Here is an 11867-nt window from a genome sequence, read left to right as displayed (position 1 = left end):
CTGGTCAAAATTTTCATGTATGATTTCTTGATGTGATTTAGTTGGAGCCTTTGTCTTTTGGTAAAATGGTTTGATTAATGATTAATTACTTTGTGATATAGTATTAATGATTGCACAATTGACTAAAAAATTTAGAAAATATCGGATTCCCAATTGGTATATTCATAGGTATGTTCATTACATTCTTGGATTGGAACTTTAAGCAAAAAAAAGGTTGCTTTGATTTGGATGTTGTATGTGGATGAGTGGTTAAATTAGAAAATACAAGGTAAATGTTTGTTTTTTAAGCAATATAGTTTGGATTATTTTAGAGTAATATGTTTTTTTTGAATTTGGTGCTCTTTATGTGAAGTAATATTTGCTCCAACCGCAAAAAAAATTTATCTTCGATTAAACTGCAACTTGAACCAAAAATGGTAATTTTAGTTTGATTTGGGTGTACATATTATTTTAGTTAAAATTGAATTTGTTTATTTTTTTTCCCAAATTGCTTTTTATTTGGTTAAATATAATTGATATTAATTGTTTTTAACTAAAACCCCCTGTTAGCACTTTTTAATTTTAATGAGTGCTATTAACTTTTTTTATATTAATGCAAACACATATTTATTTTGGTCAAATAATGACTAATTTCTAAAGTTTTAACCAAAATACCCCTACATATAGTTTTTAATTACGCCCCTACATACAGTTTGACTATAATTCAATTTATTGGGTTAGAAATTAGAGAACTTAAAAGTATTATCACTACAATTTGATTGTTAGGTCTCTTTTAGAGCCAACTACAGGTTAAGATTACCTGTGTAGTAAACAATTTATATGTATTTGCTTTAGCATGTCATTTAACTGCAAACCCTTCTCTTTTGGTTAAGAGGCTATATGTCTTTGTATTCTAAATTTTTTGATTGTTCATATCGTTTATCTTTGCGTTAGAATTCACTAATGACTGATCTTTAACTCTTTTCCTGTTTGTAGTAAAAAATTGTACTAAAGAAAAACTACAAATGTACATGTTCTTGTGTAAATGTTGGATGTCTTAAATTTGGTATTTCATCATGTTTCAAGACTTTTGTTTGAAGGTGAAAGAAACATCAACAGACAAGTATTGAATGCGCTTTCTAGTTTATACTATTAATTCTAATTATGTCAAGTGTTCAGTATAGTTTTTTTTTTTTTTTTTCTGGTATGCGAAGAAGACAATGAAATTGAATGGACTCACTTTTAGAGACAATGAGCATCAAAAATGAGTTTTTGATGGAAGATTATTTAGAAGGATTAACCTTAACCAAGTTATAGTATATGTTACAAGGGTTACGTACACATAAAGAATGCTGAAATCCGAGTTATAATGAAAAAGTTATGGGCCGTCGAAGTTTCGCGACGGAACATGCACGACACTGCTCGACGTAAATAGTGAATTTACGATAGAGTGATTTTTAGCCTTAGCGATCTAAACGAAAGTGATAGTGTTCGTTAAAACAAGAGCGTACATAAAATGAACGCCGAAATTTGACTTCGTATGAGGAAGTTATGATTTTTCGAAGTTTCAGCTTAACAATGTACAACCCGGAAATCGAATATCATATCGGATCATTTATAGCCAAAACAATCTAAACGATAATCCAGATTTTGGTATCTAATATGCATTAGGCCTAGAAACCGTTCGACAAAATGTCACATTGGAATTAGTCCATTGGTTATCGGATCCTTTGGTTGCATGAAACTGACTAATGTGTTTGTTTGTTTAGGTTCAAGAATGATATGAACTTTTTGTCGAGTATAAAGGAAAGTGTGACCCAAAGAAGCTTGACAAACTTGGAAGTGTGCTCACAAGCTTAGATGCAAGGGACTCCATTTTCATCGCAAAAGCTTTCTGTCAAATGCTTAACTTAGCAAATCAGGAAGAAGAGGTCCAGACGTGGGATCAAGCTGAAGAAGGGTGACTTTGCTAATGAAGCTAATGCAACAACTGAATCCGACATTGAAGAAACTTTCAAGAGACTTGTGCATCACCTTAAGAAGTCCCCTGAAGAGGTTTTTGATACACTCAAGAATCAAAGAGTTGACTTGGTCTTGACTGCTCATCCCACTTAATCAGTCCATAGATCTTTGCTTCAAAATCATAGAAGGTATAAAAATAAAACTATAAATTTATAAAATAAAATAGATCCAAGTTTTATCAAATAACAAACTTCAAAAATTGATCCTTTATTATTTTTTAGGATTCGTCACTGTTTGGCTCAGTTATATACCAAAGACATTACCCCTGATGATAAAGAAGAACTCAATGAAGCTTTACACAGAGCCGCTCCAGCAATCAGGATTGATTAAAGAAGAAACTACAAATTGTAGGTGGTTCTATCGCCATCACTCTCTTTAACTTCTCCCTTGACCTTCGCATCACCATTGCTGGTCATAATTTTCATGTATGATTTCTTGATGTGATTTAGTTGGAGGCTTTGTCTTTTGGTACAATGGTTTGATTAATTATTAATTACTTGGTGACAGAGTATTAATGATTGCACAGCTGGCTAAAAAATTTAGAAAATATCGGATTCCCAATTGGTTTATTCAACCTGATCCAAACAGGTATGTTCATTACATTCTTTGATTGGAACTTTAAGCAAAAAAAAAATGTTGCTTTGATTTGGATGTTGTGTGTGGATGAGTGGTTAAATTAGAAAATACAAGGTAAAGGTTTGTTTTTTAAGCAATATAGTTTGGATTTTTTATAGTAATATGTTTGTCTGAATTTGGTGCTCTTTGTGTGAAGTAATATTTTGTTCCAAACCCAAAAAAATTATCATCGATAAACTACAAGTTGAACCAAAAATGGTAATTTTAGTTTGATTTGGGTGTATAGATATTTTTTAGTTAAAATTGAATTCGTTTATTTTTTATTTTACCAAATTGCATTTTATTTGGTTAAATATAATTGATGTTAATTGTTTTTTTTTTACTAAAACGCCCTGTTACCACTTTTTAATTTTAATGAGTGCTATTAACTTTTTTTTACATTAATGCAAACACATATTTATTTTGGTCAAATAATGACTAATTTCTAAAGTTTTAACCAAAGTACCCCTAAATATGTTTTTAATTACGCCCCTACATACAGTTTGACTATAATTCAATTTGTTGGGTTAAAAATTAGAGAACATAAAAGTATTATCACCACAATTTGATTCTTAGGTCTCTTTTAGAGCCAACTAGAAGTTATGATTACCTGTGTAGTAAACAATTTATATGCATTTGCTTTAGCGTGTGATTTAACTGCAAACCCTTCTCTTTTGGTTATGAAGCTATATGTATTTGAATTCTAAATTTTTTTGAATGTCCATATCGTTTATCTTTGCGTTAGAACTCACTAATGACTGATCTTTAACTCTTTGCCCGTTTGTAGTAAAAAAACGTGCTAAAGAAAAACTACAAACGTACATGTTATTGTGTTAATGTTGGATGTCTTAAATTTGGTATTTCATCATGTTTCGAGACTTTTGTTTGAAGGTGAAAGAACCATCAACAGACAAATATTGAATGGTATGTGAAGAAGACAATGAAATTTAATGGACTCACTTTCCGACTCAAATGATATGCTTTCGATCGTATCTGTTTAGCTCCATCCCCGCAAAACGGGGCTCGTGATCTAGTTTATATAATACCCAAATACGTAAGCCAGTGAATATAACTAGTAAAATAAATCAATACTCACAAAATACACAAATAAATAATTAGGGTATTACATTGCTTCTAAATCCAAACGAAACAAAATACATATGGAAATTTATTAATTACAAATTGTACATGAATTACATAATAAAACAAATACATAATACAAATTAAATACATACACAAATACAAATAAAAAAATAAAAAAATAAATGAATATGGATGTTGCTTCACTCCTTCCCTTTCATTCCCTTTTCCTTCCTTGTTCCCTGTCAACGAACCCAACACTCAAACATACTATATCATCTTATGATCGTCAGCAATCAAGAAGACGCAACAGCTTCCACATTCTTTCACTTAGAAGCCCTAAAACCAAGAACATAAAGGAAACAACTGCCCTGCCACCTTAAACACCCACCATTAAACCATTAAACCCCACTGATTTACAGTCAAATTTAAAGGAAGAGAAAAAGAAGGGTATCGATCTATGAACTGCCACTGTCATGACCCACCTCCTTCTCAGCCTGCACCCACCACGAACCATCACCGGTGGCCCTTGACCACCAGGAACCACCCATCTCCAACCGCAGATCGCATAGTTGCAACCACCGGAGATGCCTCCCTCACGATTCCACCACCCACAACCCGTTTCCCGTGAATCTCAACATCACCACAAACACCCCCATTGATTCAAATCAAGAAGAAGAAGAGAAGAACAGGATACTGCCGGAACAGCCCCCATTTACATACCATTTGATTACCGATCGAAGCAATTCTCCCACCGAGACCGAAGAACCACCGAGCACCCACGTCTACATCGCTGCTGCTGCCCGCGATGCCACCTAGAATCCCTTCGATTTCCTTTCCCCCTTCGCACCCCGCAGCCAAACGAGAAGAAGAAAGCTCCGTTGTTTGTTCCCGTCGTCGTTCCTTCGGTCTCGTCAAACCCCAGAGATACCCTATTCGCCATCGATCAAAAAGAAACCGGCGAAGCGCGCCTGCGAGATTTCGTCTACCTTCGTTCACTACTTCCGTTCGTCTTCCGACGCAACCTTCGCTCCATATATTTCCCTTAACCCGATCAACACAGTTATCCTTCCGCTCCCTTCGCGATTTCACCCCCGAAACCAACGGCAGCGCCACTGCCATCTTTTTCGTTTTCCCCTCTTCGCTTCGTTTGATTTCAGTCGTTTATTCCCGTTCCAATCGTCCTTGCTTCTTTACCCGATCGAGGAAATGGAACGGGGCTTATAAGCCCTAACCTTTTCATTAAATGGATCACGGTAGGAACTCCATTACAGAAAAATGGGTTCCTGGTTTGACCTGGTCAAAGTCAAAGATAAATCAAATTTAAATGCAAATTACTCAAAACCTACCCTTGGTTGACAAATACTTTGCAAAATCAGTCCAAACCCCAACTCTAGGATCCATTTGTTCAAAACAACCCCTCCTTTGAAATTATTTTTATCAAATCAGTCCGAATTCGGTTAATTAAAATACCAAACAACCCCTATAGTTTAGACAAACTACGAAACAACCCCTATAGTGCAAAATTGGTTACAAAATGGTCCCAAAAGTATTTCAAAGTTCAGGAATGGTGGATTTGCGGTTTCTTACAACCAGTTTCTTAACAAAACCAAATCCAAACTATTGGAACTCACGCTTCAATGGTGGGGGCTTACAGCCCTTTTTAATATTTTAATTATTTTGTGGAGATATACATGTGCCAATATATTTTGTTTATACAAACCAATTACCTTTTTATGCAAAATACAACAAACCTATTTTATAAAATATTATTATTTAACAGTTTATCATATTGTTAACAATAAACTAGAGAAAACTTTTCGTATACGTGTTATGATTATTTTATCATGAAATTGATGGGTTTTAGCCATAAGAACTTTCCTATGTGCGCATGCAAAACCCTAATGCTCGGATCTAGGCTTTCTAATTAAACATGCTTTGAATCCAAGACTTCTAATGGCTAATTAGGTTAAATAACAACATTGAAATAGATCTAGAATCATACCTTTGGATTCCTTGTTGATCTTGTTGTCTTGGAGCTTCTAGAGTCACAAATGTCACTCCTCTAATGGCTTACAAATACCAATAGCAAGAAGATGATTTAGGAGAGAGGAGAAGGGAGGAATTCGGCCAGCGTATCTCTACTTTAGATGGTGTGTCGAATTCCCTCACCCCTAGGGTCTATTTATACTTGTAGACTCCTTAAGGATTACAGCTTTAACCCTAATTGGATAACTTAGACTTTAAGTTGATCCATATCCTTTCCTTGATAACCGTATGGACGATTTTGGCTTATCCAGGCCCTAGAAATCGTCCATCCTATCTTGGATAAGGATTTATAGTCTAAAATGTAACTATCAAACAATTGACAGTTTATACTCTCTTATTTAATTAATCTCTTTAAGTCACCAAATTAATTCCAATTAATCTATGACTTATATTAATCAAATAACCATATATTATTCCTTATAATATTTACTCTCTCTTAACAAATCATCCATCAAGTTGCTACGGTGAAGGCAACCCAAAAGGACCATGCACAACCGGGTCAAATACTTGCCTAATATAGTTGCAGCCTTAGACACTATTCCAACAGAAATATCCTGTTCACACAACAAATACTACATTATACAAAGTTTTATGATTTTTATGTGACATTGTATATTATAACAATTATGTTATTAAAATATGTAGTATTACAAGGATTCAAAGTTATTATTAAACATGTTTATTTATATGTTTAAGTACACCACGTTTATACATGTACATATGTTCGTTAATTTGAAACATTCATTGTTATAAAAGCGAGTACATTACACTTTTACATATACGTCAAACATACTCGGCTTTTAAAAAGTTTATACAAAGTTATTCATTATGCCTAGTGACTTACCCGCAAGTAAGTTACGGCTGAGAGGTATTCTCAAACTTTTTAGTTAAGTGATTTTTAGAAAGACGCATTTCATTAGCCGAGTTTAAATACTTAGCATACCCACACTACTGTAACCATTAATCTTCGTCCTATATACAAATTAGTGAATCCCGATTTCGTTATCTTATATGCATTAGGCCTAGAAAGTGTTCGACAAAATTTCACACCGGAATTAGTCCATTGGTTATCGGATCCTCTGGTTGCATGAAACTGATTAATGTGTTAGTTTGTTAAGGTTCAAGAATGATCCGAGCTTTTGTGGAGTATAAAGGAAAGTGTGACCCAAAGAAGCTTGAGGAACTTGGAAGTGTGCTCACAAGCTTAGATCTAGGGGACTCCATTGTCATCGCAAAAGCTTTCTCTCACTTGCTTAACTTAGCAAACCTGGCAGAAGAGGTCAAGATTGCTTATAGACGTAGGATCCAGCTGAAGAAGGGTGACTTTGCTAATGAAGCTAATGCAACAACTGAATCCGACATTGAAGAAACTTTCAAGAGACTTGTGCATCACCTTAAGAAGTCCCCTGAAGAGGTTGTTGATGCACTCAAGAATCAAAGAGTTGACTTGGTCTTGACTTCTCATCCCACTTAATCAGTCCGTAGATCTTTGCTTCAAAAGCATTAAAGGTATATGAAAAAAATTATAAATTTATAAAATAAAATAGATCCAGGTTTTATCAAATAACAAACTTCAAAAATTGACCCTTGATTATTTTTCAGGATTCGTAACTGTTTTGCTCAGTTATATACCAAAGACATTACCCCTGATGATAAACAAGAACTCAATGAAGCTTTACACAGAGCCGCTCTAGCAATCAGGATTGATTAAAGATGGGTTTGAGGGTACCTGTGGTGGCTGAGGGAGGTTACGAAGGTGGTGGTAGGCGGCAGAATCAAACTTTAAAGGTTGTGGTAGGCAGCGGAATCAACTGTTGAAAGGTCCGTTTTACTGAGACCTGATTCGTCGTCAGCAGCGACGTCCTCCTCCCCTCTGTGTTCGTGATCTTTGATAGCTGAGACCTGAGAGCGTGGTATGGTGAAAATAGAAGGCGGGGAAAGGGGAATCTTTGGTGGTGTCGATGAAAATAGGTTATATGGAAGATCTTTAGGGTTTTTGAGGATCGAAGATGCTAAGATGTCTGTTAGGGTGAAAATCGAAGGCGGGGAAAGGGTTTATATTGGAAACGCTGGAGATCCGCAATGTTAAGAGCTCGACTGCTTGAAGGCTGACGATCGGATTGAGGATCGAAGATGCTGAGTATCATTAATCTATCTTCATGACCATCTACGGATATGTTCATCACCGCCTCCGTATGAAGTGGGAAAGGGGCATGTCGATGTGAATAGGTTAGATGGTTGTGGTTAGGAGATTAGGTAAGGTCATTGTACGGTGTAGTATATGATCCTTGTATAGCGTGTAGTATAATACGTATATTGCTTAATGTCATTGTACATGAGGTAAGATATGTAGTACCTCTAAATTTTCAAGAGGTGGGCAATATCCTTAATAATATAGTAAAGATACTATTAATTCTAATTTTGTCAATTGTTCAGTATTGTTTTTCTGGTATACAAAGAAGACAATGAAATTGAATGGACTCACTTTCCGACTCAAATGATACGCTTTCGATCGTATCTGTATAGCTCCATCCCCAAAACGCAGGCTCCCCATCTAGTTTATATAATACCCAAATACGTAAGCTAGTGAATATAACTAGTAAAATAAATCAATACTCATCCAAATGCACAAATAAATAATTAGGGTATTACATTGCTTCTAAATCCAAACCAAACAAAATACATATGGAAATTTACTAATTACAAATTATACATGAATTACATAATAAAACAAATACATAATACAAATTAAATACATACACAGATACAAATAAATAAATAAACAAATAAATGAATATGGATGTTGCTTCACTCCTTCCCTTTCATTCCCTTTTCCTTCCTTGTTCCCTGTCAATGAACCCAACACTCAAACATACTATATCATCTTATGATCATGAGCAATCAAGAAGAAGCAACAGCTTCCACATTCTTTCACTTGGAAGCCATAAAACGAAAAACATAAAGGAAACAACTGCCCAGCCACCTTAAACAGCCACCATTAAACCATTAAACCCCACTGATTTACAGTCAAATTTAAAGGAAGAGAAAAAGAAGGGTACCGATCTATGAACTGCCCCTATCGTGACCCACCTCTTTCTCTACCTGCACCCACCAAGAACCATCACCGGTGGCCCTTGACCACCAGGAACCACCCATCTCCAACCCCAGATCGCATAGTTGCAACCACCGGAGATGCCTCCCTCACGATTCCACCACCCACAACCCGTTTCCCGTGAATCTCAACATCACCACAAACACCCCCATTGATTCAAATCAAGAAGAAGAAGAGAAGAACAGGAGACTGCCGGAACAGCCCCCGTTTACGTACCATTTGATTACCGATCGAAGCAATTCTCCCACCGGGACCGAAGACCCACCGAGCACCCACGTCTACGTCGCTGCTGCTGCCCGCGATGCCTCCCAGAATCCCTTCGATTTCCTTTCCCCCTTCGCACTCCGCAACCAAACGAGAAGAAGAAAGCTCCGTTGTTTGTTCCCATCATCGTTGCTTCGGTCTCGTTAAACCCCGGAGATACCCTCTTCGCCATCGGTCAGAAAGTAACCGACGAAGCGCACCTGCGAGATTTCGTCTACCTTCGTTCACTACTTCCGTTCATCTTCCGATGCAGCCTTCGCTCCATATATTTCCTGTAACCCGATCAACATCCTTATCTTTCCGCCCCCTTCGTGATTTCAGCCCCGAAACCAACGTCTGCGCCACTGCCATCTTTTTCGTTTTCCCCTCTTCGCTTCGTTTGATTTCAGTCGTTTATTCCCGTTCCAATCGTCCTTGCTTCTTTACCCGATCGAGGAAATGGAAGGGGCTTATAAGCCCTAACCTTTTCATTAAATAGATCACGGTAGGAACCCCATCACAGAAAAATGGGTTCCTGGTTTGACCTGGTTAAAGTCAAAGATAAATCAAATTTAAATGCAAATTACTCAAAACCTACCCTTGGTTGACAAATACTTTGCAAAATCAGTCCAAACCCCAACTCTTGGATCCATTTGTTCAAAACAACCCCTCCTTTGAGATTATTTTTATCAAATCAGTCTGACTTCGGTTAATTAAAATACCAAACAGCCCCTATAGTTTAGACAAACTACGAAACAACCCGTATAGTGCAAAATTGGTTACGAAATGGTCCGAAAAGTATTTCAAAGTTCAGGAATGGTGGATTTGCGGTTTCTTACAACCAGTTTCTTAACAAAACCAAATCCAAACTATTGGAACTCACGCTTCAATGGTGGGTGCTTACAGCCCTTTTTAATATTTTAATTATTTTGTAGAGAAATACATGTGCCAATATATTTTGTTTATACAAACCAATTACCTTTTTATGCAAAATACAACAAACATATTTTATAAAATATTATTATTTAACAGTTTACCATATTGTTAAAAATAAACTAGAGAAAACTTTTCGTATACGTGTTATGATTATTTTTTCATGAAATATCGAGTTCACACAAAAAATACTACATTAAACAAAGGTTTATGATTTTTATGTGACATTGTATATTATAACAAGTACGTTATGAAAATCTGTAGTATTTCAAAGATTCAAAGTTATTATTAAACATGTTTATTTATATGTTTAAGTACACCATGTTTATACATGTACATATGTTCGTTAATTTGAAACATTCATTGTTATAAAAGCGAGTACATTACACTTTACATATACGTCAAACATACTCGGCTTTTAGAAAGTTTATACAAAGTTATTCATTATGCCTAGTGACTTACCCGCAAGTAAGTTATGGCTGAGAGGTATTCTCAAACTTTTTAGTTAAGGGATTTTTAGAAAGACGCATGTCATTAGCCGAGTTTAAATACTTAGCATACCCACACTACTGCAACCATTAATCTTCGTCCTATATACAAATTAGTGAATCCCGATTTCGTTATCTTATATTCATTAGGCCTAGAAAGTGTTCGACAAAATGTCACACCGGAATTAGTCCATTGGTTATCGGATCCTCTGGTTGCATGAAACTGATTAATGTGTTTGTTTGTTTAGGTTCAAGAATGATCCGAGCTTTTGTGGAGTATAAAGGAAAGTGTGACCCAAAGAAGCTTGAGGAACTTGGAAGTGTGCTCACAAGCTTAGATCCAGGGGACTCCATTGTCATCGCAAAAGCTTTCTCTCACTTGCTTAATTTAGCAAACCTGGCAGAAGAGGTCCAGATTGCTTATAGACGTAGGATCCAGCTGAAGAAGGGTGACTTTGCTAATGAAGCTAATGCAACAAATGAATCCGACATTGAAGAAACTTTCAAGAGACTTGTGCATCACCTTAAGAAGTCCCCTGAAGAGGTTGTTGATGCACTCAAGAATCAAAGAGTTGACTTGGTCTTGACTTCTCATCCCACTTAGTCAGTCCGTAGATCTTTGCTTCAAAAGCATTGAAGGTATAAAAATAAAATTATAAATTTATAAAATAAAATAGATCCAAGTTTTATCAAATAAAAAACTTCAAAAATTGACCCTTGATTATTTTTCAGGATTCGTAACTGTTTGCTCAGTTATATACCAAAGACATTACCCCTAATGATAAACAAGAACTCAATGAAGCTTTACACAGAGCCGCTCCAGCAATCAGGATTGATTAAAGAAGAAACTACAAATTGTAGGTGGTTCTATCGCCATCGCTCTCTTTAACTTCTCCCTTGACCTTCGCTTCACCATTGCTGGTCATAATTTTCATGTATGATTTCTTGATGTGATTTAGTTGGAGCCTTTGTCTTTTGGTAAAATGGTTTGATTAATGATTAATTACTTTGTGATATAGTATTAATGATTGCACAATTGACTAAAAAATTTAGAAAATATCGGATTCCCAATTGGTATATTCAACCTGATCCAAACAGGTATGGTCATTACATTCTTGGATTGGAACTTTAAGCAAAAAAAAAAGGTTGCTTTGATTTGGATGTTGTATGTGGATGAGTGGTTAAATTAGAAAATACAAGGTATAGGTTTGTTTTTTAAGCAATATAGTTTGGATTTTTTAGAGTAATATGTTTTTTTTGAATTTGGTGCTCTTTGTGTGAAGTAATATTTGTTCCAACCCCAAAAAAAATTTATCTTCGATTAAACTGCAACTTGAACCTAAAAT

The 11867-nt window shown here is 35.6% G+C and overlaps 2 pseudogenes; both read left to right on the top strand.

Annotated features, from left to right (window-relative positions):
• The first annotated feature begins 4974 nt into the window (after positions 1-4974).
• On the top strand, positions 4975-7456 carry LOC145007480 (phosphoenolpyruvate carboxylase 2 pseudogene; annotated as a pseudogene).
• A 2-nt stretch (positions 7457-7458) lies between these two features.
• On the top strand, positions 7459-11361 carry LOC145007479 (phosphoenolpyruvate carboxylase 2 pseudogene; annotated as a pseudogene).
• Positions 11362-11867: the final 506 nt, after the last annotated feature.

The sequence above is a fragment of the Lactuca saligna genome, chromosome 7 (assembly GCF_052625555.1).
Source record: "Lactuca saligna cultivar CGN05327 chromosome 7, ASM5262555v1, whole genome shotgun sequence".
NCBI classification, from domain to species: Eukaryota; Viridiplantae; Streptophyta; class Magnoliopsida; order Asterales; family Asteraceae; genus Lactuca; species Lactuca saligna.
Note: the sequence above shows the minus strand (reverse complement) of the source record. Positions and strands in the feature narration are given on the sequence as shown.